Genomic DNA, 16,420 nt, shown 5'->3' on the forward strand with positions numbered 1-16,420 from the left:
CATTTGCATTTGAACGGGAAGGTTTGGATCGTGGAAGCGGTTTCGAAAGTGCGAGGAGATAACGGCGGAAGCGTGGAATCGGTCGTGGCACGCCGCGCTCGCTGAAAGAGTCAGTCTGTAGCTTGGTGGAATGGTGGTTTCGCGCGTACACCTTCAAACGTTCGCGGGTTTCACGATGGTTTAGATCCCTAGAGCGCGATAATATTGTGTGTCGAAGCCAGTATTTGCCGAGGGGACCGTCCGAGCTCGGTCAACCGTGCTCAGAGTTCTCCTCGTGGTCGGTATCACTAGCAAGAACCTTTAGAAACACGGAAACTTGTTTCATTGCTGCCACTCTCTCTCTCTCTCTCTTTCTCTCTCTTTAGGTTGCTCCTCTTTTTCTCGACGCGAGATCATCCTCGCACTCTTCTTTCAGCGAAGCAGAAATTCCACGCTCCGAGTTCCTATCCAATTCGTTCTACGTCTTGTGTTTCTGATTTTCTTGGGATTCGCAGCTACGATCGATCCTGTCGATCTTACTTTTCTCTGATTCGTTCGTTTTTACTCTGCTTCCTTTAACGAATCGATCTTACGAAAGAAGCTTGAAATTTTCCAAGAAGAAGAAAACAATTCTTAAAACGAGATCGTGGCATTTACGACTACACACGGACCACGGTTCGAGATCGGAGAAGATAATTGAGATATAAACGCATCGTGTTTCTCGCGTAACGTCGATAATGCGATGCCGACGCTGGCAACTTCACGCCGGTGAATAACTGTTTCAAAGTCGTGCAAATCCATCGATGAATACGAAAAGTGATTCGCGATTGATACGCGATACGTCGAATATATCGAAAGAGATGTTTCGCGACCGATTGAACGCGATCGTAAAACGCCAAATGGAATCAAAGTAGAAACTCGATCGACGTTTCATTGGATATCCGGTCGAATAAATAGACAGCGGCAAAAGCGACGAGGTAAACGTCATTCGGTGATTAAACTGCCTATTGCGAATAGCACCGTATATCGAATTAGATACCACGTTGCATTACGTATCGCTGCGCGTTCATCTATTTCACGGCGTTTACTGTCTCTTTCTAGCGAGGTTGTAAAACGAAACGTCAAGTAAAGTTATCGATCGATCGATGTAGTCGTAGCCACAATAGAGGGAGCTACGGGAGATCGAAGCGTTGGATTCCGGTTGACGAAACCAGTTGCAGCGCTGTACGTACAATCGTTAGAAGTAGTTTTATTCGAGAAACGAGCGCGTTTGATGTGTCGAGAGTCGCGGAGGTTACGACATCTTGTATTTTCTATGGTTTTCACGATTTACGTAGGACGTAAGTTTGGCAAAATAACGGTCAATTTTTCGACTTTGCTCTTTGCGTTACTTGTTCATTTCCCTGTCTACTAATCCAGTAGACTGAAAATATTCCCTGCAGAATTTCCAACCAATATTCAGCCCCATAATGGAACGATGTATGTTACATCAGGCGCGTTTGAAATTAAGAAGCAACGTCTTGTATTTTCTATGGTTTTTGCGATTGATATATACACACGTATGACGTAAGTTTGGCAAAATAACGGTCAATTTTTCGACTTTGTTCTTCGCGTTTCTACCAAGCGTTACTCGTCCGTTTCCATGTCCACTGATCCAGTGGACTGAAAATTTTCACTGCAGAATTTCCAGCCGATATTCAGCCCCATGATGGAACGATGTATGTTATATCAGGCGCGTTATCCCGATATCGACCAAGGGCCGGTAGCCTACCGCATCACCGCAACGTAATGAACCGCCAGGTATTCGCAATCGGTAGGACCGGTAATTACAGAGCTATTAGACAGGACCTTTGCGGACATCGTCGCGCGCTTCTATCAGCGCTCCATACGAGAATCGAATTCGAATTAATTTACAGAATCTGCTGCAAATCTAGTGAAACGTTCGGCTTTGAAAATTTTTCCTTCGTACTAGCCTACACAGGATTAATATAGGCTGATGTAGGAAATTTGCGCGTTAACGGCTTATTAGTGCGTTACATGAAAATGATTCACGGGAGGAAAAGCTCGAATAGCGGTCAGACTGTGTGCGAAGAAAATTGAAAACGGCCGTGTACGGACGCATCGTGCGGATACGTTGAATCGAGGCAGGTCAAGCCAGGTCAGCATAGGCATTCTGCGTGAAATTCGCCGAAAATATGAACGACAGAGAGAGAAAGAAAGAAAGAAAGAAAGAAAGAGAGAGGGGGGAGGGAGAGAGATAGGTTGTCTGGGGAAGATAAAATAGAGACGTAGGAAGAGACGGTGGCAAAGTCTGAGGATCGATGGGTCGGCCAGATCGCTCCATTATACAAGGATTTGCTCTCGGCGACGTTGATGGGATTTAGGGAGGAGAAGGACCTCGTTCGTCCGGCTGGTAATGCTTTAACTACGACCATGATTACGGAGACCAGATCGTGACGCGAGCTTTGGATTCACGGGATCTTTCGAAAATCGGTAGATAAGCCGATATATATATATATATATATATATATATATATATATATATATATATATGTATATATTATATATTTTTCTTGTTCTTTTTTTGTCTTTGACACGGTAACGAATTTTCAGTTACCTACGATATTCGTTCGTAACACGTCACAGATCTGCAACTATCGAGTGTGTTCTTTTCGATCGTCGGTACGATCGTATCGCTTTTTTACCTTCTAACCGATTGGTCGCGACTTCGTTATTGCCGGCTTGTAAATATCGCGAAACGACACTAGGAAATCCACAGATCGGAAGGAACGACACTGTCGACACCGATCGACGAGACCGAACTACACGGCGGAGACCCTAGCTTGGCAGTGAAATTCTCACATGGCCGATCATTTCGGCTAGCAACGCTCGAATTCCTGCTCGACGTCGTCGTTTACGTGTCGACGATTACCTTCCGCGTTCGCTCGATCGAAATCCTCTCTCAAGCGTGAAAACCGAGGGATTAACGGTTACTGTCGTGGAACGAGTTAAACGGGTGTCGTTTGCCTTTGGACTCTACTTGAATATTCTGGAATTTGTACCGCGCAATTCTTTGCTCCGGACGAGCCGCGTATACCGTGCCGACGAGTATTTTCTAAGCGAAATCGAAACTGTCGAAGAAAATTCGATTATTACGTAGAATATGCTACATCTTGCAGTTTCGATGGTTTCGAAATGTATTTGTGTATTAATTACGAGATATATTTGAAATATATTTTCCTGTATGAAATATAGTTGGAATATGTCAACTCCGTTGGAAATTTATGGGAAATTTCAAGCCGCAACAACGCACTATAAAAATGTATAAAATATCGATATCGTAGCACTCGATAAAACTGTGAATTTGCATAGATATCTGCGGTCTGTTTGCAAGGATCGACAGCTGTCCGACTGAATCTAAATTCATTTTCAGTCCGCCACATAATTGTCGAAGGTTGATCGAACGCGCCGTGTCGCGTCGCATTCGAGCAGACGTTCGTCTTCCGAATGCGAGGAAAATGTGGCTTCCGCTTGCTTCCGTGGAAAAACTTTTCTCGGTTGCCGAAGAAGCGGAAAGACTCGGAGAAGGCAAAGAAGGGAAATAATTGCGAGAGAGGGTAGTTTCGACGAGTTCTCGGTCGAGCTAATTCGCAATCTCCCTGCGACAACGCAACGGTAGTATCCTTAGCCCATGGCCCTCGAACCTTTCGTTCCTTCCACCGAGTCTAAATTCAAACTTTTCTCCCTTGAGAAAATTATTAGGAAGTCGCTTTCGCGACAAGGTCGGCCGATCTTCGGAAAGTCGCGAGTAGCTCCCCACCGAATAACTCTTTCCACCATTCACGTTCCTTCAACGCTATCTATACGCCGCGAGCCTAAATTCGTGGTACAAGCGAAGTCAGGAAGATCTTGTCGCTGGAAACAAGAACGACGAAATTGCTTTGGAAGCTTCGTTTTCGATGGAAACCGAGCTTGTCAACTTGTCAAGATGTTTATCCCATCGGTCGAATAAATCCTGTACGTGCCTTCTGGTTGTAAAGAAAACTCAACGTTTCGTTCATTTAGACAGATGGCACAGACGAAAGCCAAGGAACCGTTAACTAACGTTTATCGACACTTGTGTTTTACTCTGTAGAGGAGACGTTCTGACATCTCGCGTTTCTTTGTCTTCCAGCATTATATTAATAACTATTTCGAAAGAGAGGTGGCACTTAAATTCTATACCGCGGTATCCTCTCGTCGATACGTAGAACGTTTTTCCAATAGAAATGTTGAAAATGACAACGTGAGTTCGCGCTCGCCATCTATATGCAGATACGCTAGTTACAATAAATAGTAACTAGAAGATAGTTCTAGATACAATCGATAGATTTAATCGATAGTTTTAAGATGTTCTTTTGGTTTTATCCCTAGTCCATGTAAGAAACTGCAATAAAGGTTTTTCGCCTCAGAACGATGTGATAGATTTATCCAAAAAATAAAATAATAGCTACTGTGATCCTACGTCTGAATACAGAAATAACAACAAGAAAGTTGAAATCTTTCAATTTTTCCACTGACAGCGTGTTTCTTCGACCGTTCGCGGGAAGACGCGATCTCAAGGAAGCGCGTCAACGGGAGTCGTAAATTCCCGTTACAATTTTACAATCGACGCCATGAAACTATTTCGTTTAAGATAATAGAGGTAGTTGAATTAATTATAACGCTGAGGTAACATCTTATAATGTATTCTTCATTCCAACAACAATTGTAGACAATATGATGATGATTCTTCCTATGAATTCATGATCGTGATACCACAGAAGCTTGATTGTCGTCGGATATTCGTTAATTATTAAAGACTATTTTCTCTCTCGCCCTTTTGCTTTTTTTGTCACCAGGCAGGAGAAAGCAGAAAGCGTAGCGGCAGCAAAGAGGCGACTGAAAAGACGCGACGATTCGAATTAATCCGATTTCGCGTTCACGACTGGAACGAAACGTGGAGACGCGTTGTTGCGATTCGCGGCAGAGCTTCGACGCGTGAAATTCGTGTGGCTCGCGCACCACGGTTTCCTCTCCCTCGCACCTTTGTCCAATTTATTCCTCGCCATATCGAATTAGGATCGCTCAAAGCTTTCCGCGCTCGCCACTGTTTTAATGAAATTTACAGACCTGCATGGATTCCAATAGCAGAGATTATTAATCATTCAGCTGTTATACGCGCGATACACGGGCTGTCTGCCGAGTGTTCCAAGTTTGACGATCTTCCGAACGTCTCTTTGTCCTTTAACACTTTACCGACTGATGGCCGATTAATCGGTTTTTGTCACCAACGCTTACCGACCGATAGTCTATTATACGACTTTTTGTCACCGACAATCTTTCTCATCATTTGAGCAGTAATTTGTTATTTAATAATAAGATACCTTGCTCAGTTGCGTTGCTTCGTAAGCTCCCACCAATTTGAAAAATCTGCTCCTGAGCTACCGGTCAGACGTGCGTATGCTGTTGAATCGCTAGCGGTTGAATCGGTAAAGTGTTAAAATTAATGGTTGCGAATCTTTGAACAAATTCGTCGCATCCTTAAAAAGAGAAGCATCGAACGTTTCGCAAAGATTTCCTATTTCCGTGTAAAATTCTTATACGAAGTCGCAGAAACGTGTTTCTAAAAGGTTTTCGACTATCGCGTTCGTATGGGGCGCCACACGTGTCTGACGCGTTTATAGGAAATTCCACGTTCTCGCAATTTTATTTCATTTGCAAAACTCTCTTAATTTAAACGGCGTGCTGATTTCCGGTTCACTAGGTCCATACCTTTTGCTCTCTTCACGCTGCACCGTGTGGAAATGGAATTGGAACAAGTTTGCGAAACCCGACGTATCCGAGCGAGGAAAAAAATAAAATTTCTCGTAGAGAAATTCACTCGTTTGACGTAGAGCGCACGGAAGGTGGCGAACAGCAAACGTCGGATGACGGCAGCGGTACAACGTTCGGTTCGAAGCGTAGATCGATCGATTAAGTTGGCGCTAATTACGGTTTCGTTGTGCAAAGGTTTCAATGGCGATCGACGAAGAGAGGAAGAAACGAGAAGCTACAAAGGCTACGAGCGGGAAAGAGTTGGCCAAAGACGATGTCGGTACGGAATTTGCGATGCAATGGTGGAATGGCGAGGGTGGGTGAATGCGACCAAACACGGGACAATGGTCGCGAGCCTTTGTCTCCGCCACTTACGCGTCTTCCCCGCTTCTTAGCCAACGACGGTTATCGTCGGACGAATATCGCTCTATATGGAAACCGTGAGGCGCGAGGAGAAATCGATTCCAGTGTTTTCATGCTGAACGTTCCCCGCGAACGAGCAAAGGGCCGGGAAAAAAGAAAACGTCGCGTCTCGTGGGTCATAAAGTTTGTCGGTCGACAAAGTTACCGGCTCGCCCAGCGACGAACGCGCACCAGTCGCCGTGCTCCAACGAATTAGTCGCTCTCGTTTTTTCAAAATTTAAAATCTAGAAAAAGTTTAGCTGCTCGTCGTACAGTTAAGGATCACGGCAATCCTCTCTCCATCGTCTTTCCGCAAATAACGAGAATATTAGGTTATATTATAATATAGGTTATAGGTTATATTATAATATAGGTTATATATAATATAGATTAGGTTATAATATTATAATATATGTACGAGACTCTTAAAAATCGCGTATGAGAAGCTCTTTTTCCGATGGTCGTGCCGTTTTCCGATTCACCTGCGTGCAGATTGCACACGGAGTCCTCTCGACCGATCCGCGCGTACAGAAACATCCCCTTGCGTCGCTACGTAAAGCTGCCACGGAGCTTCTGCTCGCCACAGAACTATCGCATCGTCGGCGTATTCTGAGAAATATTCTACTAACCACAACATGGTGGAAATCGATATTAGGAAAAACGATCCGCGTATATCTCGATAAAAATAAAATTTAGAATTTTTAATTACAGAACTTCCCTTCCGAAATTTAACAACGGTTGCGCTCGCGAGAATTACGTTATCCGATGAGTATTTCTGTTAGAAAGATGGAGACGTATTAAAAGAAAACAAAAGACGCTAGAGCCTCCTTTTGCTTCGTTTGTATCACAAGCTGTTTTATCGACGTTGTTAATGTTTGCCGTGCAAACTGCAGCAGACTCTTCGGAATCGCAGCAACGATAAGAGTGGATTCCAAAAACCATACCGAACTCGATGTATTCGTTGCCGATTGAGAGCGGTGCAGTGGCGCGGTCGGACGAAAAGCGCGGACACGCTTCCGGCGTTTCAATGGATTTTGGAAAGGAGCGCGAACAATGGTGGGTAGCGCGAAACGATCGGGACGGCCCCTCTCGTTTCGACGAAATTGGATCGCGTCTGAATACTCGGCCGATAAAAAGCGAATCGCTTGCACACCGGACATTCGAAAGAGAAAACAGCAACAAGGGGAGTCGCTGGCATTCGTAAAAAGGATGACTCGCGTCCGTCCAACGATCCTTCCGCTTTTTGTCTGTTTGCCTTCTCATTCTCGCCTCTTTTCTCCTCTCCCTTCCTCTCCTTCTCTCTCCCTTTATCCTCCATCGCTATAGCAGAAAAATTGGCCGGACGCTTTGTCGACGCGTAGTTTCGCCCGGCGTTTGATTCGTTTCCGTTTGCGCTTCTTCCGTACAACGAGCTCGTGATCCGACGTGCGCACCTACGCAATCGATCGTAAGTAAACTAGCGAATATTTATCGGATCTTTTCTAAAAGCTCGCATTTACAAATCGATGCTAACTCAGCGTAGCCTGTTTTTTTTAACTTTCTACGAATCGCTGGCTTTATCTGTCGACAATGAGAAAGTCCGAAAGACGCGTTCTCCTCCCGCCCTTGGCAAACGTCGAGAAAGTTAAATTTCCTTCGGCTTGGACGATTATTCGTAACCAGTCGAGGAACAAGTTGACCGATCGGTACTCCGTTGCGCGCACAATTTTCCAGGGTGAAACGGTGGGGGAGAAAGGCGAAGGTGACCAAGCGGAGGGAAAAGAAGGGTGGCGCAGGGAAAGAAGTAGCGAGAGGGGAAAAAGGGAAGAATCGGCCGCCGCAGGGGACGTAAAGCATAAGCCGTGGGATTCTCTCGGCTGCTTGCTAAACGAGAATGTTTACGCAAAGTGGCACTAACAACGCTATCATTAAGAAAATCTTGCTCCTCTCCCTTCGAAACAAACTCCGTGCACACGCTTAAGCTTACCACTTTTCTTCCCTGCTTCTCCTCTTCTCCTTCTTCCCTCCCGCGTCACCGTACATGGTTTTAGCAACTGCTTTCACCTCTCCACTGGTATTCGTTTCGCGTTCCTCGAAAAGGCAGCGATGGTGGCTTCGCGAGAAACGCGAAACCTTCCTGGTTATGGTATATCGTTCAACTATCCGCGAGTCCGTATAGTAGTAAATGGAAATGATATAGCGTAGTTAGAAACTGTTGAAGCAATTATTTCAAAAAAACTCTACATCTTTATTTATGTATATCCCATTTGCATGATGGCCCTACTTAAGAGGACAGTTGAAGGTATTACTCTAAGATCCGTAATAAATGCACCTTGGTATGTTACCAACGAAACAATACATCGCGACCTTAAGATACCCACAGTTAAGGAAGAAATATCCAAATTCAGTAACAGATATAATATAAGAGTTAACAACCACCAAAACTCATTAGTTACCCAATTACTTGACACGACGGATCAGACCCGCAGGCTAAAAAGACATTACCCTTTAGATTTAAATATTAGATTTAGCTAGAATCAAATATACGATAATCACTTATTATATACGATATAGTACCACGCCAAAATAATTTACTTATAATTCTCAATGAGAATTGATTGTAAAAATTCTACCAAATAAAAAAAAAGTTGGAGGCATCAGCGGCTTTCAACTGACGACTGGTCCCTATCACCGCCCGCGCGGTCGGTATAGTAAACGACATCCGAATTCTTCATGGAGTTTATCGAAAATTTACTCTTCAAAACGAATAGTAGACAATGTTACTTCGCAAACATCGCATCTTACATTCTTTATAACAGAGGAAAAAAGTAAAAATTATTTATTTAAAAAAAAAATTATTTAGATTAAAATGGAAATAAAAAAAAGCAGTCGCAGCGCGTGGATTAATCCGCGCTTGGATACAAATTGGAGACCGCTATTACGCAGAAAATGTTTTAGGTTACAAGGTCTAGGAACAAAGGAAGAAATAAATAGATTTTTATTTATGTTCCTGTTGAGAATTGTGGATCTTAATTGCCGAAATAAAAGTAAAGGAACACTAGGGTTACACTTAGAATTCATATTAAAATACTTTTAGACTTATTCAATAAATGATTTCCAGGATCTTCGTCGATATGCATTTGCACGCGTCTCGGCACTCTCTTTGTCCCTCCATCTTCTATACCACACTGCCAACGGAACAGTTACATTCATCTGTTTTTCGAGACGCTGTGTACACACATGCTTCCATACACTTATATTCATATACGTGTGTCACTACTACGCGGCTAATCTAGTCTAGCACACAAAATTATACATGCCTCAGTAGTTCCTTGTAGCCTTTAGCTAGAGCTATAAGGTTAACTTTTTTGGTAATATCCTTTTCCTATAAATATATGAACGTGCTCCCCCTATCGATTCTATTGTATTGTAACATTGTGAGAGCGAGGATCTGGATCAGCATAAACTTATATTTATATTTATACTTATACCTTTATTTATTTAAATATATTTTTCTATCACAAATTTATCCACTCGTTCTTATATCAATTAACCTCAACAGAAACTAAAGCTTTAGAAAGGAACATCCGTTGATGCCATATACAGAACCGTACACTATCGCCTGTAATTATCTGGACATTTCCAAAGTATCGGGAATACGCGAAACGCGTTTGAAACGTTTTCGAGAATACTTTTGCACGCGGTTTCATGGTCAATCGGGTCACGCACCCCGTCAGTTGTCTGTTTATGCGCTTGAATCGTAACACTATATCCGACAGAGATAGAAACTTTGCTCGAGGAATCGGTCTTCGCGTTCACTCAAACTGATATCAAAGAGAATCTATTAGGTCGTCCGAAAAGTTTCTTTCGTTTTATAAGGAAATAACGGATGCACAACAGTTTTATATTATTTTATCGAATTACGTATGATCTGTGGCGGCACTCGACAGCACAAATCCGACATAAACAACTAACAAACGACGGTAGCGCAGTGGTTAGCGCATTAGGTTACGAACGTCGGAACGCGGGATCGAATCCCAGCGACCGAAGTCCGATTTTTATTCCACGATTCTAAATAGGAAGAAAATATAGCAGTACCCCCAGCAGCGACGACATCTACAGCCACCAGCCACAATCATCACGAACACGACTTTATACTATTCAGATCCATTTTGTTCTATCAAAATAAAGACCACAACGTTCGACAGATTAGCTTTCATGTTTGTATAAAGATGCATCGCTGTAAAAGACGTGTCCGTAAAAGAAAGACACTTTCCGGACAACCTACCTAATACATCATGAACAAGACATTTGTTCGTCGTCGATACCGAGCACGAGTCACGTCGAACAGTCAGGCGATTCCATCGTCGATCGAGTAACCTTCCTCGTGAGACGTTTCGCGCGTGGTCGATCCCTGAGAAATTTGCTCGACGGAAGGAAACTGCGAAGCGGAACGAACAGGGCTCCATTGGTTTCCTCGAATGGACACCGTCGAACCGTAGATAGGTGGTGGTTTATCGACCAACTACGCTTCGTTAAATCGCCGTGTCGTCGGAATGAATTTTTCACGCGGAGATTGGCAGAAGTTTCGGCGAGCAATCGGCAGCTGCAATTAGGTGGGTTCGAGCGGTTCGAGGAGCAACAACCGGAGGTTAATGGACTGTGATAGAGGGCTTAATCGCATTTAAGTTCGCGCACAGAATTAGTCGCGCGCACTGGAAACTGCAATCGCGGAAACGCGTTATCGAACTGGTAGACTCGTATCGGATTAGAGGCGTTCGGCCCTCAGCGGATTGTACCGTTGATATCTTCGTTGGCCAACTACCCTTCTATTAGCAGCGATTCGCTTTCGCGGCGGGTGGTATGTGATTTCGGCTACCAGCGATTATATCGGTGTCACGAAGTAGCGGCACGAAGATTATCGCAAAATGGAACAGGCGTTCGAGCAACGTTGTGCAACGTCGAGTAAAAGTAGAGATATGAATTTAAAGAAACGCGTGACAGTTCCACGGCTGCAATAAGACGATTTTATATACGTTATATCGATCTTGTGGGGAAGTAAGACGACCTTAGACATTTAAGCTCTTAGCGTAATTCACTCGGAACTAAGCCGAGTAAGTCCCTAAGCTGCGTCGCTTACCTGCTTAACCGTTTATGAATCATAGCTAAGAGCGAGGTATTAGTCATTCAACGATTCGTCGCCCTGGTTCCTAACTATCCCATCTGCATCTTTCAAAAACACGTAATCGACCGATTCACGCGTGTTATAATAATTGCCTTGGTATAAACAGAAATTCGCTACGACACGACGAAAACTGTACTCGAAAGGCAACGAACGTTCGCTTCCTTTAGATCCCATAACTGCATTTTCTCAGGTTACAGACTGGTAGAGACAGAACAAACAGCGACGAACTGCAATCGTCCAAGACGTAAGATTTTCCGGGAAATTTGAACGACCGTAAATATCAACCCGCACTATCAACGAAAATCGATTGGACGCGTTTCTGCGAAATCAAATAATCCAGATGCGAAAGTAATTGTACGCCACATCGCGAAATACATTATGCAGCGCGTTGGTTTTTTTATCTTTGTAAAAACCGGATGCGCAGTAACGGAACGAGGGAAATTAAAATTCCGCTTACGGCCGTTGGTTCGGTGGCGCATTGGCGTGTAAAGCACGGGTCTCTCGAACAGTATCACGACCTTTTCGTTCCCTCTACAGGCCGGCAACGAACCAGAGGAGAGAAAGGGAAGATCGTAAAAACCATCCGATGCAAACTCACTCACCGATAAAAGGCTCGATGTAGCTTTGTCGCGCGAACGTTTCACGCGCGTTTTAACAGTACATTGGATTACACGTGGAAAAATACGTACGTACGGCCGTGTAAGCCGCGATGTCTCTCGCGTTCATAACGGATAAAAAATTGACGCGCGTCTACGATTCCCTACATTTCTCTACAACGCACGGTTTATCGCCAATAACGAATCGAATAATTCCCTTTCGAACGCGCGTCCTTTAAAAATCGTTCGCAGGCGAATTCCTCGAGTTACCAGAGAAATTACTCGACTGGTTCACGACGAGAGTGACTCTGCGTTACCCTACGCGTTAGCGCAACGCGCGCCAGACTTACGCACGAGAAAACACGTTCGCCTGTATCGAGCCCGAGCGCGTAGCGTCAGGTTTTCGAGACAAAGGAAAACGTAGAAGCGAGAACAGCGGCTGGCGACGTAATCCGGGATGACGTGTTCCGTGACCGGTCGTTAGACTGTCACGTCGCGAGTCTAACGGCTCGCGGGTCGCGGTCCTTTCCTTTCCTCGTCACGGTGTCTGCACGCGGAGCGCGTATACGTTTGGTGGGTTTGGAACGCGCTGGAGAATAGCGTGGAAGACGATAGCGGGTACCGGGACGAGGAAGCGAATCCAGAGAGGGAGAGTACGCGCGCTCCAGACGGAATAAATTAATCGAGAACGAAGAGCTGGCAGACCTCCAGTTAGTCGCGTTTCCGTGGGAGTCGCCGACCGTCTCTGTCCCTCGACCGTGACGCATCGCGGTCACCGGTTGTTTCGAACGAGGCGCACGTTCCTTGGACGCGAACGAAAATACCGAGACGCGACGACCATCGCGATCACGATCGCTGGAAGGTCGGCGAAGCGAAGCGGAGCTCGTCCACGCGTGCCGCCGGCCGTTGCGCAGTGCAGCGACGAGGTCGAGCAACGTCGAACAGACCGGCACGCGCGTTACTCGTCTGCGATCGCGCTCGATTGCTCTCGCACGGATGATCGAGCGGAAAAGCATAGTTATCCGCTTGGAGAAGCTGCGAGACACGGCGGACGAAACCGCGATCGTTGAAACGCGTTCGTCGCTGCAGAAACTCTACAGGGCGTCGCAAAATACGCGGCGAATATTTAGGGGCAGACAGAAAGCGCGCGAGTCTTAACACTAGAACTAGCGATAGCTAACACGAAGCTATTTCTACCAAAACCAGTGAAAATGACTGGTCTTTAAAAAATACGTAGTAATAGAATATTTTTATATTTATTGATTTATTACTTTCTTACGGAAGCAATACCATGTTATGTAGTACATTTTTGTATTGTTACTCCATCTGCGACCATCATCCCTAAACGAGGGTTGGGTACATTTATAAAATTGTAGAACCAGTCATTTTGACTGCTATTGGTATAAGTAGCCTTGATACAAAATTATTTTCAGTTTAAATACATAAAAAACAAAATAAAATTCATTATATTATCCTTTAGTTATCGTTGCGAAAGTCGTTACATCATCGTGGAAGAAAAATATAACACGAAGTAGGAATTTTAAAATAAAATTGTAAGACCAGTCAATTTGACTGGTGTGATAAGCAGGATTCTTTAAAGCGTGGAACATAGTTGAAGACTTCCTAGAGGTTACGATCCACGGATTGAAAATCCGGAATATAACTGAACGAGCCGGGATACTGGACTAGATATTTCTTCGTACGTAGAGCTCTGGCCAAGGGTTCGTTTCGGGTCACTAAATTGCCATATTTCTCTGTTATAATCCCATTGTTCCGATATCATCATATCGAATGATACGTGGTACAAATTTTAAAAGCATGTGGGAAGTTGTATAAAACGAGGAAACTGGTTAATCGGGGTTCGATAAACAGATTGCAGGATCCTTTTACACTTTAACAAGTACCAGTCATTTTGACTGCTACTGGTATAAGTAGCCTTGATACAAAATTATTTTCAGTTTGAATACATAAAAGACAAAATAAAATTCATTATATTATTCCTTTAGTTATCGTCGCGAAAGTCGTTGCATCATCGCGGAAGAAAAATATAACACGAAGTAGGAATTTTAAGATAAAATTGTAAAAGCAGTCAATTTGACTGGTGTGGTAGTTCTAGTGTTAACTTGAGAGGAAAAGAGAGTTAAACTTCTAGAGGAAACGGTTTTATGGTATCGTTATGATACAACCGCGCTATAAAGATCGTATTATAACGACTAAATTGCATACGTTATACGAATTGCTTTTAGCGAAATGCGGTTTACACCGATTGACTTCTGAACCCTAATATCGAGAAGATATTAAACGTTGGCGAAGAAAAGCGTCGTTTGACGCGGTATATAGAAACACGAATTAATAGAAAAGAAAAGGAACGTCGGTAAGTGCGTAGGTAAGCCGACGTCGTACGACGCGTCTTTGTAAAACTCGCGTACTCGCTTTTGACTCTCACTGTACGCTCGCACACTCGCGCGTCCCTCTTCTTTATAAACCGTGGTCAGATACGCGATCTTCTCCTTTAAATTATAGGTTTTCCTTTTGATTATGAGCAAAGACCACACGCAGGGAACGCGATCGGTGTGCAAAGGGGACGGCCGAGGTGTCCACTTGGACGACGTAATCCGTTCGTCCTTTGCTCTTCACCTCATTTCGTTCCACCCTTGTCTCGTACGCCTTTCCACCCTAGATCGCGCACAAGCGGAGAATCGCGAGGGTTGTCTCGCGTCGTGTCCGCTTAGAAGCAACGATGCACGGACCACGTATCGACAGCCTGGGACAGCTGCAGACCTTCGCGATGAATTCGACAAAAAGCGAGTACAAATCACGCGTAGCAGCGCGTCGACTCTGTTTCTTATCAGAACGGAAAAAGAGCAACAGTCGATCGTTCGAAGAGTTACAAACGAAAGAAAGCGCGAGATACGCCAAGGCAAAGCCAGCAGTGCGCAGTTTCTTAAATCGTCGATCAGCAACGGTATCTGTATCATCAACGTGCAAAGATATATGAAATATTCAAGATGAAAAAGATCTCTAGAGTCTGATTCCATTTTTACCCCTTTTCTTTTCTTTTTTAGTTATATTCGTAAAGATACGAAATCGCATTGAAAATCCGCGCTGCAGCGACGAGACGAGTTTACGTCCAGAGACGACCGCTCCCAAGTCGCGCGTCCCGCCTAACTCTGGCCAGTTCTTTCGCAAACCGAAAGATCCCCTGTGTCGCTTTCGTTTTCTCAACGGGCCGTTTTTAAATACGAAACAGAACGACGGGAAGAAGGACGAGCGAGACGAAGCGAGGCGAGGCGAACCGAGGCGAGACTGGATGAGAGACGAAGGGTCGTTGGACGGTCTCGTCTCGCGCGACGTTCCTCTCGCCTGTCTGTTCTCGGCCTATTCTATCGGCTACGGAACGTCGAACGTCGATTCCCTAGGCGATACCGTCCAAAATACGTGGAATCTCGTTACCGTTTGCCCCGGGGGTTTCTCGGCTCGGCTCCTTCCCGCGTCGATTTTACGATCTGCGGTTACCGCGAGAAAGCGATCGAGAAAATTCGATAACGACAGAAATTCGAAATAGGACCTTCCGGGATAGATCGTTGCTGGATTTTAGATTTTAGTCGCTGGGGATTCGGCGAGAAGATCGTTGGAATCCCCGTGTGACGGTGCAGTGGGATCACCAATGAAACGTTTGTTGATTTTGACAACGAAGTTTACAGTTGTACCGTACAGTATCGTTTGTACAACGATCGACTGACTTTCGGCTTCGATGAACTTGTTCGAGTCTCTCGAACGGGATGCGAACCCGATTAAAAAATCTCACTTTTCCTCGGTATCTTAGCTTCGTTAAGCGATCAGTTAGTTAGAGAACGAGCGAATCGCTTGTCTTCGTAAATTTGTTCGTCTTGTCGCGACGATACGAACAACGGTAGACTTAAGACACAACGTTCCTTGACGTCGTCGGTTTTCTGTATTTCTCGATATACAGAGTCGACTTTTCAACGGTTTGTACGAACGTACAGAAGGTAAGAGCGTCGTAGAAAGGGTAGGATAAGAACGCATCGCAAAAGAGATAGCGATTCGAAAATCGTAAGCAATTAAAATATCTCGTCGAGTTTCTTGTCGAGTCGAAACGATCCGACTGGTTCGAACGAGGCGTTAGTCACCGAAGGAACTTTGAGAGAAGCAAAGATCGGCTGACGAAGGGATAGGAACGAAATAGGTTGACATGGAACGAGACGAAGCTAGGACGATAACGGTAAAAGCGGTAAAAGTTTAAGGTTCGAAGGAGAACAGGGTGTAGGTAACGAGCCCTTCCGAAGAAGAGGCACTTGGCTCGTCACAGCGGAAAGGGAGCGACTTAAAACGTTTCGCTTGCGTACCGAACTACGCTCTTCTTCTCGCTCGGCACTTGTTATTATTTGCCGAGCAGAAAAGAAAGAGAACGAGGAAAATCAAA

General features: G+C 44.6%; 1 protein-coding gene across 2 annotated transcripts in view; it reads left to right on the forward strand.

The window, feature by feature from the left end:
• The window catches only part of Slip1 (SLo interacting protein 1), a 58,806-nt gene that overhangs the window by 30,594 nt on the left and 11,792 nt on the right, over window positions 1-16,420 (forward strand). The window lies entirely within an intron of this gene.

Source organism: Bombus vancouverensis, chromosome 6 (assembly GCF_051014615.1).
Source record: "Bombus vancouverensis nearcticus chromosome 6, iyBomVanc1_principal, whole genome shotgun sequence".
NCBI lineage: Eukaryota > Metazoa > Arthropoda > Insecta > Hymenoptera > Apidae > Bombus > Bombus vancouverensis.